The sequence below is a fragment of the Diabrotica undecimpunctata genome, chromosome 5, assembly GCF_040954645.1.
Source record: "Diabrotica undecimpunctata isolate CICGRU chromosome 5, icDiaUnde3, whole genome shotgun sequence".
Lineage (NCBI taxonomy): Eukaryota > Metazoa > Arthropoda > Insecta > Coleoptera > Chrysomelidae > Diabrotica > Diabrotica undecimpunctata.
In genome coordinates this window covers 28642306-28669432 of record NC_092807.1, presented here as the reverse complement: position 1 = coordinate 28669432, position 27127 = coordinate 28642306, and positions in this window count along the sequence as shown.

Below are 27127 nucleotides of genomic sequence, written 5' to 3'. Positions count from 1 at the left end.
GGGCAAATCAGCGGAGAGGCTCGCGATGTTAATTAAAACGTAACGAATGATTGGCTAGAAAACGTGTGGCTGGACTGAAGGCACGATATGCGTAAGACGTCATTTTCAATGCGGATGAGACTGGATTGTTTTTTAAAATGACACCAAACAGAAATTTTAAAATTTAAATTGGAAAAGTGCGTTGGTGGAAAGCTCTCTAAGGAACGCATAACAGTTTTAGTGGCCGCTAACATGACAGGTTCGGTGAAGCGAAAATTGTTAGTGATAGGGAAGTCAGAAAAATCGCGTTGCTTTAAAAACATAAAAAATCTACCAGTGAACTATAAAGCAAACAATAGTGCGTGGATGACCTCGGAAATTTTTGAAGACGCGATAATAAAGTGGGATATCGAGCTTAAAGGAAAAAAATTCTTTTGCTTGTAGACAATGGTTCTGCTCATACTGTATTGCGCGACCTTTAAAACATCGAACTCTGTTTTCTTCCAGCAAACACAACGAGTGTCCTTCAGCCCATGGACCAAAGTGTCATCAAGAGTTTGACAAGCCATTACAGGAGAAGACTTTTGATGGAATTGGTTAAGAATAATAGAGATCTTAAACTAAATATTCTTGACGCCATCCTAATGATTAGTAAATTCTGGGACGAGGTGACGGCAATACAATAAAACATTCCTTCTAACACGCAGGATGGCTGAAAGATCAAGGATTGACTGATGATAAAGATGACTTGCCATTAGATGTCTGGGCCAGACAGTTTCAACTAACCATCACCTATGGACCGGAAAAGCTAACAGAATTTGAAGAAGTGAATGAAAATGTAGCTACAACATCTGGACTTTCTGACGAGGACATCCTGCAAGTAATTAGTGTAGAAGAACAAGAAAACAGTGACTCGGAAGTGGAAGCAGAGCCAGAACCAGCTCCGATTCCTCAGCAGGCATTGGATGCGTCAAAAGTACTGCATCGATTCTTCATCCACCAAGAAGACGATATGTGGAAAGGGAAAAGGAGACAGACCAAGGCGACAGATTTTTTTGGTAATATATTTTACAGTAGTATGTTATTTTTTTATTGTACAGTACACATGTTTTAATTGTACAGTCATTTTTATACTGTATTGCTTATATTATTCGTTAACAAATCTATGTGGAATACAATGATAATTCATTTATATTCATTTATATTCGATTTGATAATTTTTTTAAATTAAAATAGGTTATTTAGTACAGTATTATTAATATTACAGTACCGAATTTGGTCTCTCTCTGTATAACGATCTCTCCTTGTAGCGATGAAAATTCCCGGTCCTTTGCATATCGTTATAGAGAGAGGACTGAATATCAAAAATTTATAGTGTACTGTCTTTATATTGTATGTATATTAGGTTTTTCTATTTAAATAAAGATCTATCTATCTATCTATCTATTCGTCCACTATCGATTCGGAATCAGATGATATTGTCCCTACATCTTCATGTATATAATCCAGTTTCGCTTGTTATTCATCCACGTCATGCCAATTAGGGTAAAATATATATCGTGATTTCTCAATCTTAACATTTTCCTAGATAAAAATTTATTTTGTAAAATGTCATATGCGGAGCGCTGGTACGAATATTTTACCACGAGAAAACTTTGTAGATTTTCAATTTACACACAAACATTTTCAATATTTTTAATTATTACTTACCTAGCAAGATCAACACAAGACTTGAATTCAATGATTTTGTAAATACTTGAGTTTTAAGTAACTTAGTAACTCAAAACTATCGACAAGATTCAGTACACGACGCGCTGACAATAAAATAAGGTTTGTAACACGTGCCACGTGCTCGTGTGTTTGCATTCTGTTCAGTAGATAGCTGTTACAGTTACAGTATAATACGAGTAATTGTACCAATACAGTGTAGGCGACAACGATTTAAAAAGATGGTATATTTATAGCATATTCGCCACTTAACAGCATCAAAAAAGGTGGTACATTGCGTGTACCACTTAGATTAAAGAATTAATCTAAGGTGTACCATGACTACTCAAAGAATTAAGCGAGAAAATATTAGTTTTGAATAATTAACTTCAAAACTTAGTACGTATGTTATATTTCGTGCAGAAAATTCAGTTAAAACTAAAAATCTTCAAAATAATATTTAATTCGAATAATATTTACATAAATTTTGTATATTTTTAATATATTAAATTCCACTCTCTTCCTTCCAACCAATATCTGTCGCCCTCACTTTGCTGTCAGTGGCTGCCACATACATTAGGCAACGTCGCCAGTTCTGCACGTTCTTTATTGTCAGTCGCAGAGAGTCCCATTATAACTAACACTAAAAGTACAAAGGGTACATTAATGACAAAGGCAGAGGGAAATGTATTTTTTATGTACCACGTTGTATTAAAATGATTTCGTTATACCTACTAAGTTCTGCTAACTTTTGAATATGCTTCTAAGGTAAAGCCGTCTATTTATTTTTTATTCGTGTTAAAAGCTAATTATAAAACTTTTAATGTTTATAGTTACTTCTCAAGGCTATTTTTGTAAAATTAGAATTATAATTATAATTAAAATCATATTTATTATATACAGTGAACGGCTAAATTATGGAATATTATCATTATTTCGAGAACCGTCGAGTGTTGAGGGAAATCCCGAAACAGGTCAATTTTTGTTATAAAATACCATGTTATAAGGTACATGGAGTAGGGATGATGTCACCGGTGAAGGTGTAGTGACGTAATTGTTAATAGAAATCGGTATAATGCGACACCTCATTTAAACGATAATTTAATTCTCTATTTAACGACATTACATTTTTAACTAAAATATTTTTTTAAGGGTACAAAAACAATTTTTTTTTTAACTAAATTCAATTCAATTCAACTAAATTACAACTAATGATTTAATTCATAATGTACTTTAAAGTAACCAAATTATGCATAATAATTATTTTAAATTAAATGTTCGAAATGCCATCCATCGGTTTCTTGACAATATGCGAATCTACGGACACATTCATCAGGTACATTGCGGATGACTTCTGAAGTAATTAGACTCATTTCATGCCTAATTTTATCTTTTAAGTCCTGTAAGTTTTGGGGTCTATTGACATAAACTTTTGATTTTATGTAACCTCACAGGAAAAAGTCTAGAGGTGTTAGATCTGGCGACCTTGCTGGCCACTTTATAAAACCCCGTCTTCCGATCAACCTCCTGGGAAAGCAATGATTTAAAAATTGACGTACTTCACGTGTATAATGCGAAGGGGCTCCATGTTCGTTCTCCTGTTAGATTTTCATCAAAGAAAAAAGGGCCAATGATTCTGTCATTGATTCCTGCCCATACATTTACTATCTGAGGATATTGCGTGTGTAACTCAGTCATCCAATGTGGGTTTTCTTGACTCCAATAGCTGCAATTTTGACGATTCACGGTACCATGTATAAAAAATGTGGCTTCGTCAGCAAAAAGGATTTGATTGATGAAATGTGGAATGCGGATACATAAATCCTGCATAATTTCAGAAAATTGAAGCCGGCGATCGGGATCGTCGTCGTTTAATTCCTGATGTAGTTGAATTTTGTAGGGATGGTTTGTTTCTTTTTTTTAAAATACGTAATACCGATCGTTGGGAAATTCCAGCATATTCACCCATTTGTGTTGAACTACTGTGAGGATTGTCATGAACATTTAATAAAATATCAAGTTTCACATTGTCTTCAATTTTAGGACGCCCAGCGTTTGGAATATGTTTAACGTGCCCAGTTTCTCTAAATTTTCGGACTATTTTACTTACTGTTGATTGACTGATGGGTTTGTCTGAATATTTCGCGTTGAATAAATTGCATACCTTGTTCTGTGTTCTTTTTTAATCTCCGCATCCGCTAAGAATTAATATTTCTATGCGTTGTGTTTCATTTAGGTGAGCCATAATTTAGTATTCAAAAGTAAAAATTACAATTGACAACTGATGATAATTCACAAAATCAAAACATTTACGTCAATAAATATTACAGTAACTATGCCACTATCACTTGCTTGAATTAACATTTGACAAAAAGTTTTAGTGTTTATGAGATAACTTTTTGTGTCCATTATTATTTTTACTTATTTTTGCTTTTTTTAAGTATTTACTTCAGAAAGTCATGGCAGGAACCGATGGATGGCATTTCGAACATTTAATTTAAAATAATTGTTATGCATAATTTGGTTACTTTAAAGTACATTATGAATTAAATCATTATTTGTAATTTAGTTGAATTAAAATTAAACAAAATTGTTTTTGTACCCTTAAAAAAATATTTTAGTTAAAAATGTAATGTCGAAGAGAATTAAATTCTCCTTCAAATGAGGTATCGCATTATACCAATTTCTATTTAAAAAAAAAATTAACGGGTATGTCACTATACCCACACAGGTGACGCCATCCCTACTCCATGTACGTTATAAGACGGGTATTTTATAACAAAAAATCGACCTATTTCGGGATTTCCCTCAAAACTCGACGGTTCTCGTAATAATGATATTATTTCATAATTTAGCCATTCACTGTATAACAGTGCCAAAACAGATTATAAAACGAGATTTTTTAATGTAGAATTCTGAAAAGGTATACTATCTTCTGAATGATATCTTCAAATTTAAACCAGGGAACTAACCATTTTCCCATAACACTTGTTGATACAGGTATCTAAAAACTGCTTTGGATCAATTTGGTGATAAAAATACATACATAATAAACGAAATATCGCTGTCCCGGTGAAACATTGACGTAACTGCAAATTTATCGAAAATGAGTTTATGTCGTCATTGAGCCTCAACTTGGTGACCCCATTCGACAGATCACTGTCAGACGTGTTGTTCAGCTTTTAGTCACCAGGGAGCAGATGCGTTATATTTAAAAAATCAGCCGATCTCGGAGAAACAATGACAGAATATAAGTTGTTCTTCGATAGGTGGAGTGTGTGCTTGTACCTACGGTGCTACATTAACGCAATTGTATTTTATGTTATTGTTACTCTAAGGTTTTTTTACAAATACGCGGAAACATTGACATAATTGCATTTTATGTAAGTAAAATATACACCAACATCCCCAAACACCAACATTTGGTAATGCTCTCTTAGTCAGAAGAAAAAAAGAAATGTGAATAATTGATTGAAATAAAAGAAGAAAAGACTAAAGAATTCTGGACAGGGGTTTACTTCTAGAACAGGAGAACATGTAGCTGCTAAAAAATGGAACCTGTGTGTACCGACAAATGCCGTTTAAAATGTCCAAATAGGGTATCTGAAAAGCTGAAAGAGACATAGTTTAAAGAGTATTGGGCATTGGGATATTTGCAAAGACAGCGAGATATTTTGGCTTTTTGTATTCAGCCAACCAATGTATTTCTACATCAAAAACCACTCCCAGAAATACAAATTGTGCATTTTTCATTTAAAACAAGAAAAATCAAGAACGGATATGTAAAATTGATACTTTTGGAATAACTGAAAGAACTATTTGGTCTATAATTAAAGCAGTTTCAAGTCAAAAAACTACTATTATACCGATAGATAAACGTAGGAAGCACGAGAGTCACAAGAAAATAAGTGACAAAATTTTGGATTCTGTTTGTAGCCATATAAAGAAAGCGTACACATCATTTACCATCATTTGAACATGAAAAAGCTATTATGATTAGATTAAATGCAAAAACGTGTGACCACTTCGGAAACGCTTTTGGCGATGATACGGCGCGATTCGAAGGATTTTTTTCGCCGATTTATCACCGTTGATGAAACCTGGGTGCATTATTACAAACTGGAAACCAAAGACCAGTCGAAACAGTTAGGCAAACGCGGCGAAGGGCCGCCGAAGAAGGCAAAGAATGCACATTCGGCCGGTAAAGTGATGGCGACTGTTTTTTGGGATGCGAAGGGCATCATCCCCATCGACTACTTGGAAAAAAAAACAATCACTGGTAAGTACTACGCAGCATTATTGGATCGATTCGATGCCGAATTGCGTCGAAAACGCCCCGGTTTGGAACGCAAAAAAGTGCTCTTTCACCAAGACAATGCCCCGTCTCACCGATCGGCCTTCGACATGGCAAAATTACACGAATTGGGCTATGAATTAGTTGAACACCCACCGTATTCCCCAGATCTTGCCGCCAGCGATTTTTTCCTGTTTCCAAACCTAAAAAAAGGCTAGTTTGATATCAATCAACTCTTATATAACTGTAACACTAATTCAGTAACTTCATTATGCGTCATTGCATAAGGTATTAAGTAAAAAAATTTTATATTTTTGGCTCTCCTGAGAAAGTTACACTTTTGTAGTTGCGTTATTGTTCCACCGGAACAGCGATATGTACAAGATTAAACATCATTTTTTTCTTATAAACAATTTATAAACATAAACATAAATGTAAGATCGCTATTTGTGATGTTAAATTCTAAAAGTGAAGACCAGTAAATTGGAAAAGTGTCACAATTTTTTTCAATATTTAGTTTATAAATGACAAAATAAATATATTTTTAATGGAATATTTCTTTATTATTTAGAAAAAGATATTACAAACATCTTGTCTTGCTTACAATTATTATAGTCATTGACTTTGACGTAAGTAATACGTACACTGTAGACAACCTATACTTAACACTCATCCTCGATTTGAACTTCAATACATTACATACGAGGAAAAATCGCTTAAATCTAAACAATCAAAAATATTCTTATAATAATTTTACATCAGATAAGAAACGCTTGACAAAGACCTTAGATGGCAAATTTTTTTTTGAGAAAGGCTTTGTCAATTTATCTGCAAGATTATTTTCACAGCAAATATAATCAATTCATATCAATCGTTTTGAAACTAAATCTTGTATATAATGCCCTTTAATGTCAATGTGCCTGGCACGTTTAGAATTTTCAAAAGATTGACACATTACTATTGTACTTAAATAATGAAATAAAAGTTTTAATTTACCCTTTTTATATCAAAAAAGTATATCAGTTTTTGAGCTGACGTAGCCGCAGCTATGTATTCATCTTCTGCAGTTGAAAGACCAACACAGTTTTATTTCTGGGACAACCATCAAACTGGATTGTCACAATAAAATACAATGCAACCTGTAATAGTAGTTCTATTAATTTTATTTGATGCCGAATCTGAATCTGAATAACAAACTAGTTTCCACGGTTTCTTTTTATATGCCAATAAAAAATTTTGTGTCTCTTTCGAATATCGCAGTACGCTTTTTCCTGCTTTCCAAGTTTGTTGTGTTGGTTTATCAAGTACTCTACTGAGATATAAAAGGGCGAACATATCAGGTCCAGATGTAAATGCTATATACATAATACTACCTATAAGTTTCCTATAAGGAACATCAATCACCTCTAGAGTGTTATCTATCTGAAAATTTGTTTCCATTGGTAATGCGAAACCTTTACAATTACTCATAAAAAATGAATTCAGTACCTTTGATATCATTTTGGACTGTCCTAATGTGAGATTACAACTTTCTCTTAATATTGTCATTCCTAAAAATTTCTTCACTTCACCCAGGTCCTTGGCACAAAAATTGTTTTTCAAATTATCTATTATTTCTTTTATTTTTTGTTCATTTCCTGTTAATATTAAATCGTTCACATAAACAATCATAAATATGTCTTTCCCCATATATAGACAAAAATCATGTTTAGATCTAATAAATCCATTTTTTATTAGATTCTCTATATATAACCCATATAACCTCTATTTTATTTTAAAACCTTTCCTCTGTCTATTATTATTCTTTGTGGAGGATAAATATATATTTCTGAATCAAGTTTTCCGTTTACGAAAGCTGCGGGCACATCAAGTTAATAAATTTGCCAATCTCTTTGCAGTGCATGAGCCAGCATCATTCTCACTGTGCTCATTCTTGCTATAGGTGCATAGGTTGTTTTAGTGGACTCTTCTCCTATACTTGAAAACCCTTTGCAACCAACCTTACTTTATGTGTTCCGTCATCTTTAATTTTAAAAACCCATCTTGTATCTATAATCTTTTTGTTATCAGGTAAATTAACTAGTCCATGTGTTTACGTTTTCCAAGGACTCCAGTTCTTGATTAATTGCATTAATTGCACACCATTCAATGATAGTAAGCAATAAGCTAAATATAACTCATATACGTTAAAATGTTCTGGTAATTTTACTTCTCTTCATCTTCTAGTACATATGGGATCCTCTTCAATACTTTCTATTTCATTTCTAATTAGTTCTTCGTTTTCAGCTAAACTTTCTTTTTGGTTGTTTCCATCTTCAGCATCTTCAGAATTTCCTTCATTTTTAATCAAAACTATTTGATATTTACTGATATTATTAAAATCGTCAGTTTCACAGTTGTTATTGTTCTAATATCAATTTTTTTTGGCTTTTGGAAAATCGGCATCATACTTTAAAACCAAAAACTCTAAGATGATTAATATTATTCTCAACATACCATATCTGAGATGATGTTTTACCACCATTAGCTGTTGTAGGACTGTTCAATTCAAAAGCTGAACATCTCATTGCTTCACCCCATAAATGTTTAGAGAAGTTAGTTTCTGCTAGTTTGACTCTAACTTCATTTATCAATGTACAATTTATTCTTTTAGATGTACCGTTTTGCTGTTGTGTGTATGGTTGAGTATACTGCAACGCAATACCCATTTGTCTACAAATATTTTTAAATTTATGTGATGAGAATTCACCCCCATTATCTAGTCTGACACTCTTAGTTTTAACATTAGGTTTAGTTTTAATTAAATTTATAGAATCAAGAATAGTTACGTTTTGAGCATTTTATAAATCCTAGTATATTCCACAGGGTGTTGGGAACTTTGAAAAAAAAACACAGTCTGATTGGTACACCCGGTATACAATGACAATTTAACTATCTAGCAACAATATTATTACAACGATACTGTTAGAGAATAAGGCTATAACATATTGAAAAAATCACTTTAATTTGACAAGTTTTGGAAATTCGAGACATCAAAAATATCTAATTTTGAAGCTGGTGTGTTAATTGTGTTGCTTAGTGTAGATTGCAGCATAGTAAAAATTCATAATTAAAAAAATAAGAACTGGAGAGCAAGGGCAAGGAAACTGATGATGATAAATTACAAAAGCATATACTTGTAAAAGCTGTAAAAGTAGTCCAGAGATGGAAGCCCCAAGGAAACAGAACAAGAGGAAGACCCCGTAAAAGATGGATAGACGACGTAGAGAGGGATCTTAAAACCATGAACATCAGGCAGTGGCGAAGGAAAGTATCCGACAGGGCAGAATGGAAGAACATTGTTAAGCAGGCCAAGACTCACAAAGGGTTGTAGCGCCATTAGAAGAAGAAGAAGATATACTTGTAAAAATTCTAAAAGCAATAATAAACAACTATTTCAACTCTTCTTTCTAATGTTTACCAGAAGTTTTAAACAGTTGTCAGCAGTTTAAACAATACAATAACATCTGCAGAAGGTATGCGAGAAACCTATAAATGGGTTATTCATATAAAGAGTCAAGAGAAATTGAATTGAAATAGTAGAAGATCTAAATAAAAAATAATTGATTAGGAGATTTAGCTTATATTGAGCATCTAACTATTTTTTAAAAGAAAAAAAAATAAACCAAAATAGAAAATTAATAAATAAACGAAATTTAAATAAACTGGGAATAAAATAAATATTTGAAGAAAATAAATAAAAATGTACCGTTATAACGTTACCAAGATATTATAAAGTGTAAAATTTATATACATAATAAAAACTATACCTTAATTATTTTATAGCTATCTAAAATAATCCCAGAAATTTATATGTTATCATTAAAAGCGTAACCTTGTTTTAGTAATTAAAAAATTTATAAAATCTTTTTTTAAAAGTCATTTGAATATTTACTTTTATCGACTGGCTTGACACCAGTTACAATTTTGCTCGAACCTATTATAGAGCATAACGCTGTTTCAGTTTACAATAGCATTTTGCTTTATTAAAATGCAAATTTTATTAGTTTTATGCATACTATGAATGTGTGTCACATTTAAATGGCTGATTATTCTTAACATGTATAGTCGTATGGTCCATATTTTTAGTAATTTACCCTATACCACACACTTTGATGCTGAGTACATAAAATATATATATATATATATATATATATATATATATATATATATATATATATATATTTATTTATTTATTTTTTGACTTTAAAATTTTAAAAATCGTTACGAATCGAATATTTTAGTGACAGATGTTTGTACTGCTCATTTAATGTGTGTATTTTATTAGTTATTTTTTTCGTACGGTTTTTAATTTAAACCTGCTTGGAGTAAATATATGATCCCTAGAAACGAATTGATTGATAGTAGTGGATCGATGTATTGAACCGCTATTTTGTGGCGCTACCATCTTGTGGCGCTAGTTCCGTGACGTTCGCCTCAGAATTTTACCTCGCCTCAATATAAAAGTTTTACTTCAAAAAATAGTTATTTGTCAAAATAAAAATTGCTTTTTGCAATTTTCTTGGCAATTATTGTGAATTATTGCTGGAAATATGTTAGGAATCTGTTGTTAAATATTCGGTCTTTTCTAGATTTATTTCCAGTCACTTCCAGAGATGAAGACACTTAGAAAAATTGATGGTAAGACACTATGGGACAGAGCTGGAAGTACAGATATACGACGTAGATGCAAGGTGGAGAATATCAAGAACTGGGTAAGAAATAGAAGAGTAGAATGGAACGATCATATAAGCTGAATGACAACAAATAGAGTAGTAAAGACGGCAAGAGACTGTTCCCCAATAAGACTATTAGTAGAAAGACCACGAAAACGATAGAACGACAACTTACTGGAAGCACCTTGAAAAACAGACAGTCATCACTATATAAAAAGAAGAAGAAGAAGAACAACAAAAAGGTATTTCTTTTATCTGGGTACCTTCCTCTATGTGAATAAGTGGCAATGAGGAAGTGAACTCTCTGGCAAGCAATAAAACAACCGACTAAAATATTGCTATGATAAACTAAATACCTTGGAACACAAATCAGAAAGTAAACATCAAAATCACATCTACATAGTGAGGCACAATACTTGGGATCACACTACCACCAAATTCAAGGACTTTTTAGGTCAAGAATGAACCACACCCACCTTACAAAACCAAATCATCAACGATTCCGAATAGGACGTACTCTACTTACGTACAAGCATATCTTCAACAGAAAGCCTGCTTCAATGTGTATCAAGCGTAACACTCAGTGAAACATTTAATTTTTTAGTGCCCAGCATACCAGAACGCGCCCTTTGTGACAATTAAAAAAATGTGCTGTGACCTATAAATATGTCTCATGAAATTAAAAAATGGTGCCTTTTAGTCATCTAAATTCACTTTAATAAAATATAACCATATTATTACAACAACAATTCGTTAAGGTATGTAACCAACAATTCGATTATTTAACCATAATTTTTTTAGAAATAGGTATACTTGTACAACATGTCTTTCGGCTTTGTTGCTGTTTTTTTTATATTGGTGTTTTTGCCTTCAAAATACTACTAGGTACAGAACAATCCTAAAAACAAAGTGTGTTGTTGAAAGTAAGTCAAATTTCTAATAAAATTTATTTTTTCCGATATTGCTTTCGAATAATTCATGTAATGGGTCACCGATGTCCCATTAGTCTTTTTTGCTCGGACCATTAGTAACCCATCAGTTTTTTATATCGACTCTAAAAAGTGACAACAGTTCTACTCTTTGTAGTTCCTGAATTATGGCCAGACGTTTTTTAACACAAAGATAATTGGAAAACATATTTGAAGAGCTAAGTGACTTAAGCTAACTGAAGAACCACAGAAACCTTTTCCTGGCTTAGATTTTGACCAATATCTACCCATGGAGGGTCTCATGAAGGTTCAGATCAATACAAACATTGTTCGCAAAAGGTAGGTTTTCAAAGAGATCTCAAAAGTATAGATTCTGAAGAAGAGAGTTTTTATAAATTGTTGAAATCGGCAATAGTTAACTCATGGATATTATACCACGATATAAATAAGAAAAAGAGTACTCCCTAAAGTTTTTTCTAGTTACTTTGGTAGAGCAGCTTGTTGAACATGTAGAGACGCTTGAGTGGTCACTTTAAAAGAACTTTTAAACGTCAAACGAGCATAGTGAATTTCGGGGACCATTTTCCAAATCAAATTTCTACGAGAAGAAAATGCCATAGATGTTTAGAAGAATCAAAAAAAATTTGTATCGCCTGTGGTTTGACGTGTTTTTCCACTTTATTGTTAATTTTTTTGTGATTATATATATTTTTTAATAAAATTACCTTCAAAATGTATTCATCTATTACTAATGGGACACACTGGTCCCAATATAAAACACTACTGGAATATAGATTTTCTATGCCTTACCAAAGGATTTAAGGGTATTAAAATAAATCACACCATTATAAGACTATTGATCATTTTTTTTCTTCTGAAAAGTTTTGGATATCTGCGGAATGTATTCAGGCCTGAAATGGTTAAATTACTTTAAAATGACTAGACTATAAACCAAATTGTAAAGTGTTTTGTAAGAAAACATATCTTGCTGTCCGCTTAAAACCATTAGTGGTTAATGCAGGTATATTTTTGTGAATAAAAAAAAATAAACTGAAATATATTTGCAATTTCTGGTAATATCTAAATACATAGGTAAAATATAGTATAAATGTCACATTTCTCAACATCATCAGAAAACTGAAACTTTCATTTAATTAAAAATTTTAGTCGTACTATATTATTACTTAATATGTACTATTCCATAAACAATATAAATAATTTTTGCGTTAATCGTATCACGTACATTATTAGTATTTTCCTTCATGGCAATTTCCATCTAATGCTGCCGGTATGTCCAGTGTTCCTCTTTTTATTCATATCACACGGCTCAAACAAGCCGGAAGATAATAAAAAGATAGTAATGACCCATTGCTTTTTTCATTTGTTGAAATACTCTATATAAAATGTATACATTGTATACATACTGTATATTCTATTTATATATTCTAATTATATATATTTAGTAAAACAATAATTTTTGTCTAATAATAATAAAATTTTTGTCTGTGAGGTTTTAGACTTATTTTGTCTTTATCCTTGCTTCGAGCTTACCTTTCCCTCCTATTACCCCAGCATTTGATTTTTTTTATAGGTTGCCTCCCATTCATTTTATCTACGTGAACTATCCATCGAAGCTTGTGATTTAGGTGAAGCTAATACTGTTAGTCAGAAATTATAGCCTTATAAAAGCGTGCGCGAAATAGTCGAGGAATTTAATATTTTATATATAAATATCTTGAATCTATAATATCTAAAGAAGGCACTACCAAAAGAGACATCGAAAACAGAACGCAGCAGGGGAAAAACCGGTAAACATTCTAAACTCTCTACTATGGTCTAAAGATATTAGACAAGAAACGAAATTGACAATGTATCGAACCTTGGTAGAGCCTATTATGACTTATAGGGCAGAAGTTTGGCAGATCACGAAAAAAGATAGTAAAAGAATAGAAGTAGTAGAGATGGATTTTCTAGGGAGAGCGTGTGGTGTATCCAAAAAAGATTATATCAGGAATGAAGATATTAGAAGGAGGACAAATACTGTATATTCCAGTGTAGACAGAATTGAAACGAGACAACTAGTGGTACAACTTGGTACACTTACTAGATTATAATTATAAAACCAAACCACAACGAGACCTTAACCAATAGACCAAAAATCGTCTATTACGTCATTACGCCGACACTGATGACGTAATGCCCAACACATATATATATCAGTTGATGGTCATTCAAAAAATAAAATTGACGTGTTTTAAGATTTTTTTTAAAAGTCGTCTGTTTCTGAAATAATGAATTTATTCCTTACATTTGCATCATACTGTATAGACAGTGTAATAAATAAACTCGTTGTGTTATTATATACACATATTATTTATACAATGTTATTTATGTATTTAAATAGGTATACATTTAGAAATAATTGTATCGTACCTTCGGTACATAAATAATTCTACTGGAACCGACAAAACTGTAACGTAATTAGTCGCGTTGGGTTGAAAATACAGGGTGTTTCAAAAAGGTATGTCATAAATTAAATCACGCATTCCGGGGACAAAACTAAATTGATTGAATCTACCTTACCTTAGTACAAAAGTGTACACAAAAAAAGTTACAGCCCTTTGAAGTTACAAAATAAAAATTTTTTTTGCATTATCTCCTAAACTACTAAGATTTTGTAATAAAAATGGACACGTTACTTTCTTGTTCTGAAAGCATTTTTCATACAAAAGAAACAACAAATCACTTATTACTTTTTCGAAAAACTATTTTTTTCCTAGTTTGCCATAAAATTACAATTAGTTTCTACGGATACGTTAATTACAAACAGTTCCATCAATAATAGTCAATAATTTGAAGCTATCATTTATTGTGTGAATAGGATTAATATTATAAATTTTGATATTACAATAGCCTACACACTTTAACGAAATGGCAGATACGCATTTAACTTTGAGTAAATTGAATCAGGTTAAATTATGATTTCAATAGACTGTCGGGAATATCGTAGGTGAATGTCAAGGAAGCAGTGCAGTAGTCGCAAGGCGTTATGCAGTAAAATACCCTAATCGAAATACACCCGATAGACGATTATGTCTGACCATTGTTCGTCGTTTACGAGAAACGGCTATATTCCAACCCCAAGTTGCTGGCAATAGTGGTCGTCCAATAATGGATGCAACTGATGAAAACATTTTAGAAATCATTGAAGAAGTCCCTGGAAAAAGTACATAATAGCTGCTCAACTAAATGTTCCTCGCGTAAGGGTTTGGAGGCGTTTGAAGGATCAGCTGCTTAAACCCTATCACTTAACAACGGTTCAAGAGTTATTAGTTGAAGATTATCCTAAAAGAATTGCATTTTGCGATTGGTTGTTAATGGAAAACACTCGAAATGTTAATTTTATTTACCGACGAGAAATATTTTGTTTACCGACGACGATACCTTCAGTAAAAATGGAATAAACCATCATAACGAGCACATTTGGGCCGACGAAAATCCTCAATCCAAAAAAACGACTCATCACCAAAGGACTTTCAAAGTTAATGTTTGGGCAGGAATTGTGAATAACAATCTAATAGGCCCAGTATTTCTTCCCAACAATTTAAATGGTGATAATTATTTGCGGTTCTTGGCAAACGACTTACAAGAGTATTTGCAATAAGGCAAAATATGTGTTTTCTACAAGATGGCGCTCCATCGCATTACAGTAATGAAGTCTGAAAATAACTTTGCAGGCAGTATCCTGGTCGGTGGATTGGAAGGGGTCATGACTCAGCTATTTCTTGGCCACCCAGATGTCCAGGTCTTAACCCCATGGACTTTTGCTTTTGGGGGTTTATGAAAGAGAAAGTGTATTCTGTAACAATAGAGGACGAACAACAATTGAGGGTTAGAATAATTGAAGCTGCAAATCAATTTCATCAGAAAATATGATTTTTCAGAGCATTCGGTTTTCCTTATTAAAACGTTACCGAATGTATAATGAAGAAAATGGGGGTCATTTTGAACATTTATTGTAATATCATATTTATAAAGGTTGTAGATATTTTTTGTACTTGTTAATTCATTTAAGTAATTTATTTAGCTGCACGTAATTTTTTAAAGGTTAATGAAAAGGGTCGTAACTCAATAAAAACTGTTTTTTGAAAAAAGTGATAAGAGGCAAAAATTTTTTAAAAATAATGTGTTAAACTAATGATGCCACAAAATTCATTTGATTTGAACGTACTTAAAAGTTTGGGGGATTTAGTGCTGCCCCCTCCCCTTAAAATTTTTCTGTTCGCTTAGATTTTGTTGTTTATTTTTTATGAAAAACGCTTTCAGGACAAGAAAGTAACGTGTCCATTTTTATTACAAAATCTCAAGTAGTTTAGGAGATAATGCAAAAAAATAATTTTTATTTTGTAACTTCAAAGGGCTGTAACTTTTTTTGTGTACAGTTTTGTACTAAGGTATGTTGGATTCAGTCAATTTTCTTTTGTCCCCGGAAATCGTGATTTCATTTATGACATACCTTTTTAAAACACCCTGTATATAATACATTTTGCGAACTATAAGGAACTATTATAACACCAAAGCTACGCCGCTAAAAACGATACTGGAGTTAAAAACAAAAACATTAGGTAACTGGAGTTTAGAACCAACGTCTAGCAAGGAAGGTAGGGTGGAAAAAGCGGTCACACGTTACTAAAGTTGAAAGTTAGTGCGCCAATAATACACTGTATAGACAATATGATTCAACGCAACTTAATAAGCGTTAAAAACCGTCGTCTTTGCATAAAGTTTGTTCATCTCTCGTTATTTAAATAAAATGGTAATGTGAAAGTAGGTTACCTTTAAGGTACTTATTAAGAACGCTGAAATATACCCCAAAGAACATTCTTAATAATAAAAGGTACGGGAATGACATTATAAAGGCGCGTTTACTTTACTAGTTAATAACAGACGTGGTTCACACTAAAAAACAAGCGTTATCTACGCTTCTGTGCAATACCTTTCGTGAGAAACGTTATTGTAATTACACTGGGCACGATAGTTTTATATTTCAGTAGTGAACATGGCGTCAGCATGTATATTAGAGGCAACCTGCGAAATAATAGCTGCTGAAATAGTTAAAAATCATATTTTGAATGAGAACAAGAAGAAGGTCAGAAATAACAGAAGATAGTGGTCCAGGAAATGGATTTTTTATATAAAAATTACTGGTGCTTCAGCATTAATTAAAAACAGTCTACGTGTAACATATTCAGATGATTTTAAAAATTTATTAAGGATGTCTGAGGATCATTACGGTTATCTGTTACAGCGTATATCTCACCGAATACAAAAATGTGATACACATTTCAGAGAAGCTGTATCGGCTCAAACAAAACTTTAAATAACTCTTCGTTATTTAGTCACCGGCGACAGTTTCAAAGGTTTGGAATTTTTATTTAAAGTACCAAAAACAACCGTAAGTAAATTTCTACCGGATGTTCTCGATAGCATATATATCACTCTTCAACAATTTTTAGAGGCAAGTGAAAAAATCAAGATATAATAACTGCTTTATTAAAAAAATATTAAAAATTTTAATGAAAGAAAAAAATTTTAAAAAATTCTTAAAAATTGGAAAAAATTCTAAAAAAATTTAAAAAAATTACAGATTTGTTAATTTGATACTACTTTCAACACCACTGCAATCTGATAAATTTTGACTGTATTCGCGGTTATAGAAGCCTGAAACGCGATACATCTCATCCTGTACAGGTGTACAGTCAGATGTCATAGTTACAACACGGGAAGGCGTCTTTGGTGGTACACTTGTTTAGGTGTCTCTTAAGGTGCACTTGTAAGTGTCTCTGCTGGTACACTTGTAAATGTGTCTGCTGGTACACTTATAGATGTCTCTGGTGGTACACTTGTAGGTGTCTGTGGTGGTACTGGGTCCATAAAAATTGCTTCCATTACTAGTGAAATCATATTTTGTTGTGGTAAAAAACTTTTGGCTATAGGAACGTTTCGTAACAATGACACAAGATATTTTTCAAATTGATCCAAATGATCTTCGCGGTTTTGATTTGAGCTGCACGAGATATATCTTCTAATTTTTGTAAAGCCACATGGATGTTTGAATCATGTAATGGCGCACTTACAGGTGTTTTATTTTTATTCGTTGTACTGCTATTTGCCAAAGTGTGTCCAACTTTTCTCTTTTTACAGATACTTGTACACTGAGAAGAATGATGAGAAACGGCTGTTACTCCTACATTTCTGTTAAATTTTGATGTTGAAGGGTTATTCGGCGAGTTGCCTTTTGTTGTTTGTTTCTCCTTTCTCACACTTACTTGTTTCTGGCTGAGAACGTCTTGCACTCCGGTGACCTGTTCGTCTTGCGTATTTATAATATCTTGGGTATGTCCATGTTCAGTATCCTGTGTCTCTGTGTCTATACAGCGTTCCACGTTAAGAAAATAACATTAGGCTTATGGAGATCAGTGTTGCCAAAACTCTCAAGCATGCGGTTTACTAGATTCTCGATATATTTTTCGAATTTCCATTTTCAATTAACATTTAACTGTAAAGTCAGAATAACAACTGAAGAACCACAAAGCACAAAATCTTATTATCATTATGTAATCTCAGAGAAGGACATAAAATCGCTGACATACACACACCGTATTATTTTAAGTTGCAATTAGTAATTAGATATATGCATTCCAAGCGGTCCGTTTATTTGCTTTTAAATCTTTAATAGCCGGCAAAGTGCATGATTTAACTAAGCAATATTTTCTACTGATTTCTATGATTCATGGTATATGATATTCTTACCGAAAAACAAATAAACTGTCGTTACTATAATTAAAATAAGATAAAATAAAATTATCTTTTGTAAATAGGTAGGTACTATTTATTTATTAAAATCATTTTCCCTACTTTTCATCTCTTGTTTCGAATGGGCACTTTTGGTCAATTACGTTAAAAAACATGTTAAAAAAACAAAAATTATACAACCCTGAATAGTGCTTGTGTTCATAGTGGCATCGCTGCGCTTCTATCGTCCATAAGAAATACATGGCCCTATCTCCGCAATGTTATTTTCTTAACGTGAAACGCTCTATAGTACATTTATTTCCTTATCCTAATGATCTTCTGCTTGCGTATCATTGTGAAAGTTCAAATAAACATTACGTCAAGTAGATAATATATTTATGTATTAAAAAGTTCTTATAAAACTATTAAGAACACATTTTTTGTTTAGGTGCCTAATACAACAAAACCATGGCAAGACATTTAATGCGGTTTTAGAATGAAGTGGAACTGTACAACTGTATAGGGACGATTGAGGAAACCATATAGTTATCAAGGCACCCCTTAACTGTGCTTCCGATTATTGTAATTACAAAAAGACTAACAGTGTCATATTATTGGCATTGTTGACCATGATTTCTGCTTCTCATACATACATGTAGGAGCAAAGGGAAGAGCTTCAGATGGCGTTGTTTGGGAAAATAGTTCTTTGCTTCGTGCTATTGAGAATCATAGTCTTAATGTTCCGTCAAATGGAATACTAGTTGGGGATGATGCATTTCCATTAAAGACCTTTCTTTTGAAGCCGTACAGCAGAAGAAACTTTACATTTAAAGAAGAAGTCTTTAATTACAGATTGTCTAGGGCACGGCGAATTTCCGAAAATGCGTTTGTCATTTTAGTCAGCAAATTTTGTATCTTTGAGAAACCAATTGCATTAAGTCCTGAAAAAGTTGACAAAGTCGTATTGGGAGGTTGCGCCTTACATAACTGGTTGCGTAAAACAGGCACTGCCTATGTAGAGAAATGTTAAAAGTGACGGTCTTTTATATATCTCATATATAACAGGTGATAAAAATCCCACCAGGGCTGCATCAAAAAAACAAGACGACTACTGTAAGTATTTTAATGACAAAGACCCTGTACCATGGCAGTGGCCAATGATACAACAATAATAATAGACAATATTTGATACATATAATTACAATATGATTATAATAAAAATACTTACCAAATTAGAATGAGTTTTGCTTGATTTAACATGTGGCATTAGAAATCTGAGCATTATCGAAAACTAAACCACTTTTGGCACATAAATATCGTCAGTGGAACTGTCGGACTTGGTGCTATTCTTAATCTTCTTGAATTTTTGCAAATACGAACTACGTAAATTTTTATATTTCTCTAGTACATGTTTCGCTGTAAAATTTTCAATTTCTAGCTGCGCAACAATTCTTTCTAAGACGGCGTTTCACGCGTCTTTTTTGTTATACCTTGCATCAGTTACATTCCAGAGTACATTCTTAACTTCATACAATTCTACAAAGCTAACGGTCTCCCGTTCATTCATTCTTATTAAGATGCTCATTTTTGATGTTATAAGCACGTGTTTAATCAAATACAAACTCTCTACGACTGTCTTTACAGCATGAAATATTTAACCCGTTTAATGTCTATCGTGGCGTCTCGTAGACCATTCGTGAGAAGATCGTGCTACACGAACATCTGTTTACATTAGTTGTATAGCCCGAGCCAACTACGTTCGTTATTCACTAGTAATGTAAACGCGCCTTAATTAATACCAACCCATAATATAGATTTTTATAACATGATTTTTATGTTTTTATTTAGGATTTAGGATGACATATATTACATATTTTATTAGGATGATATATTGAAAACTATTTAACCGATTTATGTAAAATTTGGTATCTTGCAATTATTTAGTATCCTTAATATGAAAATGATATTAGTTTTACCGATGACACTAGGTGGCGCCACCTACTATAACATTGGTTCATTAATGGGGCCATAATTTTTTTTCCCGCCCTGTATAAACATTCTAGGAAAAAAACATGAAATAACATTCAATTCTACACAAAAAAGGTATTCTTGTTTCAAATCAAAAAAGTACACCATTTTCGAAATAAACGTATTTTTTAGAGACGTGCATAAAATAAAAAAATTTTACAAAAACTTATGTAAATTCAAACATAATTCAAAAGGTCTTAAATAAAAGTGAATATTAAATGTATTAGTAGTAGATAATTTTTGCAAACAAAATGCATATGATTGAAACAATTATTTTTATTAAACCTTTGACTCAGTAACAAATTTTAAAAAAATCAGAAATTAAATTAAACAATGAAGTGAATATAAAACAATTAACAAAGTGAATAATTCAAAACGAAACGAAAAAAAAATTACAATAAGTGTTCAAAATGTGTACCATTAGATAAACTACATAATCTAAATCTTTTGTGTAAGTTTTGTCTTATTTTAAATAATGAGTTTCTTTGGGCCCTAATTACGTTAACTCCCTCTACAATATTTTGCCATAACTCTTGACGGTTATTTATTTTTTTTATAAACAAGTGACTTTAGGTAGCCCCACAAGTGAAAGTCTAGGAGATTTAGTTCAGGACTGCGTGCTGGCCATGGGTATACACTACCTCTACCAATCCACCTTTGAAGATAAATTTCATCTAGATAATTTCTAACTTCTAGGCTATAATGTGGTGGTGCACCATCATGCATGTATCAAGAGTTCCGTCTCAAATTTAGAGGTATGTCTTCTAAAAGAGTTGGTAAATCTTTTCTCTAAAAATTTAGATACGTTACTCCGTCAAGCCTAGTTGGTAATTGGAATGGTCCTACAATACAATCCCCAAATATGCCACACCAGATATTTATGGAAAACTCGTGTTGAAAATGATGTTCTTGAAATGCATGAGGATTTTCTGTCGCGTAGGTATGGCTATTGCGCCAGTTAAATACACCCCTTCTAGTAAATGTGGCTTCATCGGTAAATAAAATTTTATTATAAAACATTGGATCGTCTAAATGCCGCCCCATCATAAACTGACTAAATCGGAGGCTTGCTGGAAAATCCTGTGGTAAAAAATTCTGTACTGGAGTAAAACGATACGGATACAGATTTTCTGTCCGTATTATTCTTGACACCGTAGATTTGCTTATACCAGTGGCCGCAGAAACAAGCCTTGTACTGGTTTCTGGATCTTCTGCAACACGCACAACAATTTCATCCTCCATATCCGCATCAATTACTCTCGGTCTTCCAGCATTCCTGTTTTTGGGATGAAATGACCCTGTTTCGCCTAATCTGTCGAACAATGATCTAATAGTTTTATGGTTTGGTTGCCTTCGATTGAGATAAAGTTCGAAATAGAGTTCAGCTGCTTTACGAGAACAAAAATTTTCCTGGGCATACAAACAGATCATATCGCGCATTTCTACATTAGAAAATTCACTATGACGTGGCATTTTTCCTTTATCCTAAGTGGTTTATAAAAAACTTAATAGCACTTTGACAAATAATGACTCGCACTGCACTTTGACAACTAATAATAAATAAATTCGTAGTTACCTTTGACAACTAATAATAAATAAATTCGTAGTTACGTCTTGACGTTGTCATTAAGTTCAAAGCATACTTGTTTTGCAAAAAATTAAATAGAGACATGCATCATTAACAAAATACGTTTATTTCGAAAACGGTGTACTTTTATATGTGAAAGAAGACTAGGTACCTTTTTTGTGTAGAATTAAATGTTTTGAAGTTATACTTCTTTAGGTGCAATTGGGAAAAATGTTGAGAGTGAATTTTTATAAAAATGTGCTAGTTGCTAAATCTTTGAATTTACGTATGTATCAGTGCAAATAAAGTGTGAAAAAAATATATTTTATAATTTTTGTGTCTTCGAATTTGTCTTCGTCGGATATAAGATAATAGATATTAAAATATGATGATAAGAAGATTAAAAGGCAATCTTAATATTATTTGTAGATATAATCTGTCAAAATAATTCACTTTAGTATGAATTTTACGGCCATAGCACACTGGCTACACCAGTTGTCGCTCGAAAACGGGAGTCAAGCAGCTTCTACCGGGGTCATATTTGGATGGGTGACCGCTTAGGAACATAACATGTCATGTTATTGCCTTGCTTACTTTTTTTTTATTTTCGGTATTATTTAAGAAAATTTTTAGGAAACTTGTAAGTATTAAAATTAGTTTAATATTTAAATAAAACACAAATAAACTGTTTAAAATATATTAATTTCGTTGAAGTCATATAATAGAAGTATACCTTCTTACCTGCGTACAAAGTACACACATATTCTTTTTTAATAATAGACTCGCACTGCACTTTGACAATAAATAGTAAACAAATTCGTACTTACGCCTTGACTTTGCGCCACCTAGTGTCAATGGTAAAACTAATATCATTTTCTTATTAAGCATACTAAGTAATAGCAAGATACCAAATTTCACTTAAATCGGTTGAATAGTTTTCAATATATCCATAAAAATAATATAAAAAAATATTAATGAATCTCCCTGTAGAACGAAAACTAGCAACATTTTTCCTAAGCAATTTGAGCTCAAACGCTTTATTTTGATGTCAGCTATCACCCATTAGCTAATGTCCAATTAATTATGGGACACCCTGTATATATATAGTTTTTTCCAAGGTTTTTTAAAAATATGTAACGATAAGAATACCAAAGAGAATTGAGATACTATTATAAAAATAAGTATCTCAAGTGTGAGTTCGTCTTGTCTTAAACTAGGAATCAAACCATGAACCCCTAGCTGATAGCAAATAAAATAATTATTTAACTAATCATAATTATTAAAAATAACAAATAATATTTAAGTAGACAAAAAACAGTTACATAATTAGGTCCTCCTGACAGCTGCAGTTAGGTCCTCCAGAGCATATTTCATATATTTTATACAATATTCTCCAATAAAGTCTTCTATACAGCCAATAAGTTCAGAATACACCAAAAATACAGAGCTCAATTCTTCTAATAAAACAAGTAGCGTGGGCGCTAATGTGTAACGATAAGTTTACCAAAGATAATTGAAATACTATTATAAAAATAATACCTCAATCAACCATGGGAGCTTATCGTTTATGTGTAACGATAAGACTACCAAAGCGAATTTTGCAGACCATAAAATGAAGCTTATTATAATTTTTGCCTTTTTTCTATAAATTTCAGAAACAGGCAAAAAATTATATTCCCACTACGTTAGAAAAGTTGATTGACAGAAAGTAGGGAGACTAAATGAAGTTAGCACAGATGACATAGGACGTATGCCTATGATGAAATTAGCTCTTGTGTCAACACAGAACAGAATATTTCGTCTACTGGACAAAGAGGGAGAAGGAAAATATTTATTCTACTGGAAAGAAAGAGAAAGAAAAGAAACACAGAAGGCGCGAAAAGAAAGAACGACTTTTTGAATAAAAAATAAAAAGTAAAAAAGAAACTGGAGGATAATTGTTTAAATATAAATTAATAAAGATGTGACGTTTATAACGTTACAAATAATTTATTTTTGGCAGGTACTGTCTAGACATAGCTGTCAACAAAGATATCAGAAATAAGTTTATTAATTAAGAAAGACTTAACTAAGTTTAATAACTAAAACTGCTGCAAAGTGTTTATGGTTATAAACTGATTAAACAAATACAATTACCAAATATATTCACATACAGTGACCCACCCTTCCTTCAGAAATGTATACATCTAGACAAACTAATTCCAAAGTCCGTTAACGAAGTTATGTAGTCAGTAAATTGGTTATATTGACGCGACGTGCATAAGTAGCTTTAGTTCATTATTAAATGGAAGGAAGTTTGGTACAGCATATAGAGTACCTGATAATATTAGTTTGCGGTATAAAAGTTGAATCGACACTGTAAAAATATAATCTGCATATCGTTATCCTACTTTAGCTCTTTTCATCAGATCTCCGCGTTGCTGATCGTGACATGATGCTGTGCTTTAAGAAAATTACGAAAGTTTATAAAATTCAAAAATTGTTTTCGGCACATCAAATAATTTTACATATTTTGTAGCTACATTGAAGAGGCCTAACTTTAAAAAATTCATAATTTCTTTTGAAGTCAATATATCGCAAAATCAGCTTTTTAATGCAACTAATTACTGGATTAAATATCAGTAACTATCGGATACAAAATTCGTTTACATACTCCTATAAAAAGCCTACGAAATTAGTGTATAGTTCTGGGAACCGATCAACTAAAAACAGAGATCTTTCGTATAGTCAGGATCTTCAAGTTGAAGCCCATTTAACCCTTAAAAAAGATGGCGTAGAACAAAAATGGAGTTGTGTCAGAGGCATAGTGCTGAAGGCGAAAAAAGACATCTGAAAAAGGGAAGAAGAGTAAAGAATAAAGAATGGATGACTGATGATACTTTGCAGATGATTTATCAAAGATGATTGATTAAGAGAAAGAACACGAGGAAATTTTAAAAAGTAACAGGAAAATAAAAAAAACGGGTGTGGCAGTCCAGTGGGACTGCCGGTAGAAGTTATACTTCTATACACGCGTTCGTCGTTACAACTTTATATGGGAGTCAATCTGCACAATCATTACATATGGAATGCTATAGGTAAGAGAGAGCAGAAAGAGAAAAAGAATTAGGTATACAGGTATATGGTGCATCGTTTGCTGTATATAAACATTTGACCTGTAATAGGAGTATAGTAAGTAAATGAAGGATTGAATCAATATTTTAATGAAAATACATATTTTTATTTTCATACATCGTCGTCGTGGATGTGAAGAGAGCTAACCCACATTTTCTTAAAAATGAGCTAACTGCAGCATCGCAATCAGAAAAAAAATTTTTATAATGTAGTGAAGAGATCTAAGTGAATATGTTGTTTCAAATGGTTTATATTCTAAAGTGTGAAGGGACGCTAAGTGAATTCACAATCCTTATTTTTTGGAGTGAGGTGATCAATGCCACTTACCACCACCGGGTACTGAACATATTGTCAGTGGTGAACAGAGCTATCAGACGCGTGAGCTTAGTGTGCAAATAACAACAGACAAATAAATTATTATGACACAGTCGATTAGTCACCTTATCGTTACCTGGGGTTTGCTGTTAAAGCAAAATCTCATGGTACTCGATTGTAACAAGTATTAAATTTATTTTATTTGAAAGCTTCTTTGTCTGCGAATAGTTATAATCGTAAGATAATTTTATTGCTGTTCATTTATATTGATATACAATTTTTATGGAATTGAGCTTAGGTTTAAGACAAGTAGGTGTACGTGTACGATCTGCAGATGATAATAATATTTCTGATTGGGTACATTGATTTGAGTGTAAAATCTTGTTGCAAAGAAAAGTTTAATTAAATTAAAAACGTACAATGTCGTATTCATCATAAATACTAATAATAAAATTCCAGATAATCAAAAGGAGGTAGTATGTAATCACATTAAATCACTACCGGTGATTGATTCTCACTATTGCCGAAGTTCAACCAAAAGGAAATACTTACCTTCTGGTTTATCTGAAAAACGACTTCACCAGGATTATTTAAAATACTGCGAAGAGTATCAGGAAGATTCAGTGTCGTTTTATTATTATAAACATATATTCAGCACAGAATTTAACTATGGTTTCCATAAACCAAAAAAAGACCAATGTAGCTTTTGCACGCAATTCACAAATAAAACCGAAGACGAAAAAGAAAAACATCAAGATGAATACAATTTACATCAACTTCGAAAGAAGGAGGCTAGAGAGCATAAGAAAATTGACAAAGATCGTGCTAAAATTGATAATATTTTCAGCACCTTCACTATGGATATGAAAAAGCTTTTACTGACTCCCCCATTTAGAAGTGGGGCAATTATATTATAAACGGAAACTAAATACCTATAATTTTACGGTGTATAATTTCAAAACTACTGTTGCTATTAACTACATGTGGCATGAATTAAATGGTACAAAAGGATCATCAGAAGTATCTACATGCTTATGGAACATGCTTTCTGAGCTACGATCTGAAGTGAGTGAAGTAACATTTTATTCTGATACTGCAGTAGGTCAAAATAGAAATTCCATTTTATCTGCAATGTTTATAAAAGCTTTGTCTTCTTTTGATAATTTACAAACTATTAATCAAAAATTCATGGAATTCGGACATTCCGAAATGGAATGCGACAGCGTTCATTCTGCGATTGAAAGTAGGGGACGAAAAATAAATATATATGTGCCTGACGGGTGGTACACAGTGGCAAGAACAGCCAAAGTAAATCACCCTGTACACGTCGTTAAGGAATTAAATTACTGCCATTTTATAGATTTTAAAACTTACAGCGAAAAATTAATTATTAACAAAACAAAGACAGTCGATGGCGATGTTATGAAGTGGCTAAATATCAAATGGCTGCAATATAGAAAAGAACACCTTGATATAATCTTCTATAAAACACAACTTAGTCACGTAGACTTCAAACAATTGTGCATTCGTAGAAACACTCGAGTTGACAACACTGTTTTCAGTGAGGTTCCGAAACTGTATCATTCTGCTTTAGGAATAGAGCCTAAGAAACTAAAAGATCTACAAGATCTTTGTAGGTCAGGTACTATCCCAGCCACCTACCATAATTACTACCTCCGACTTT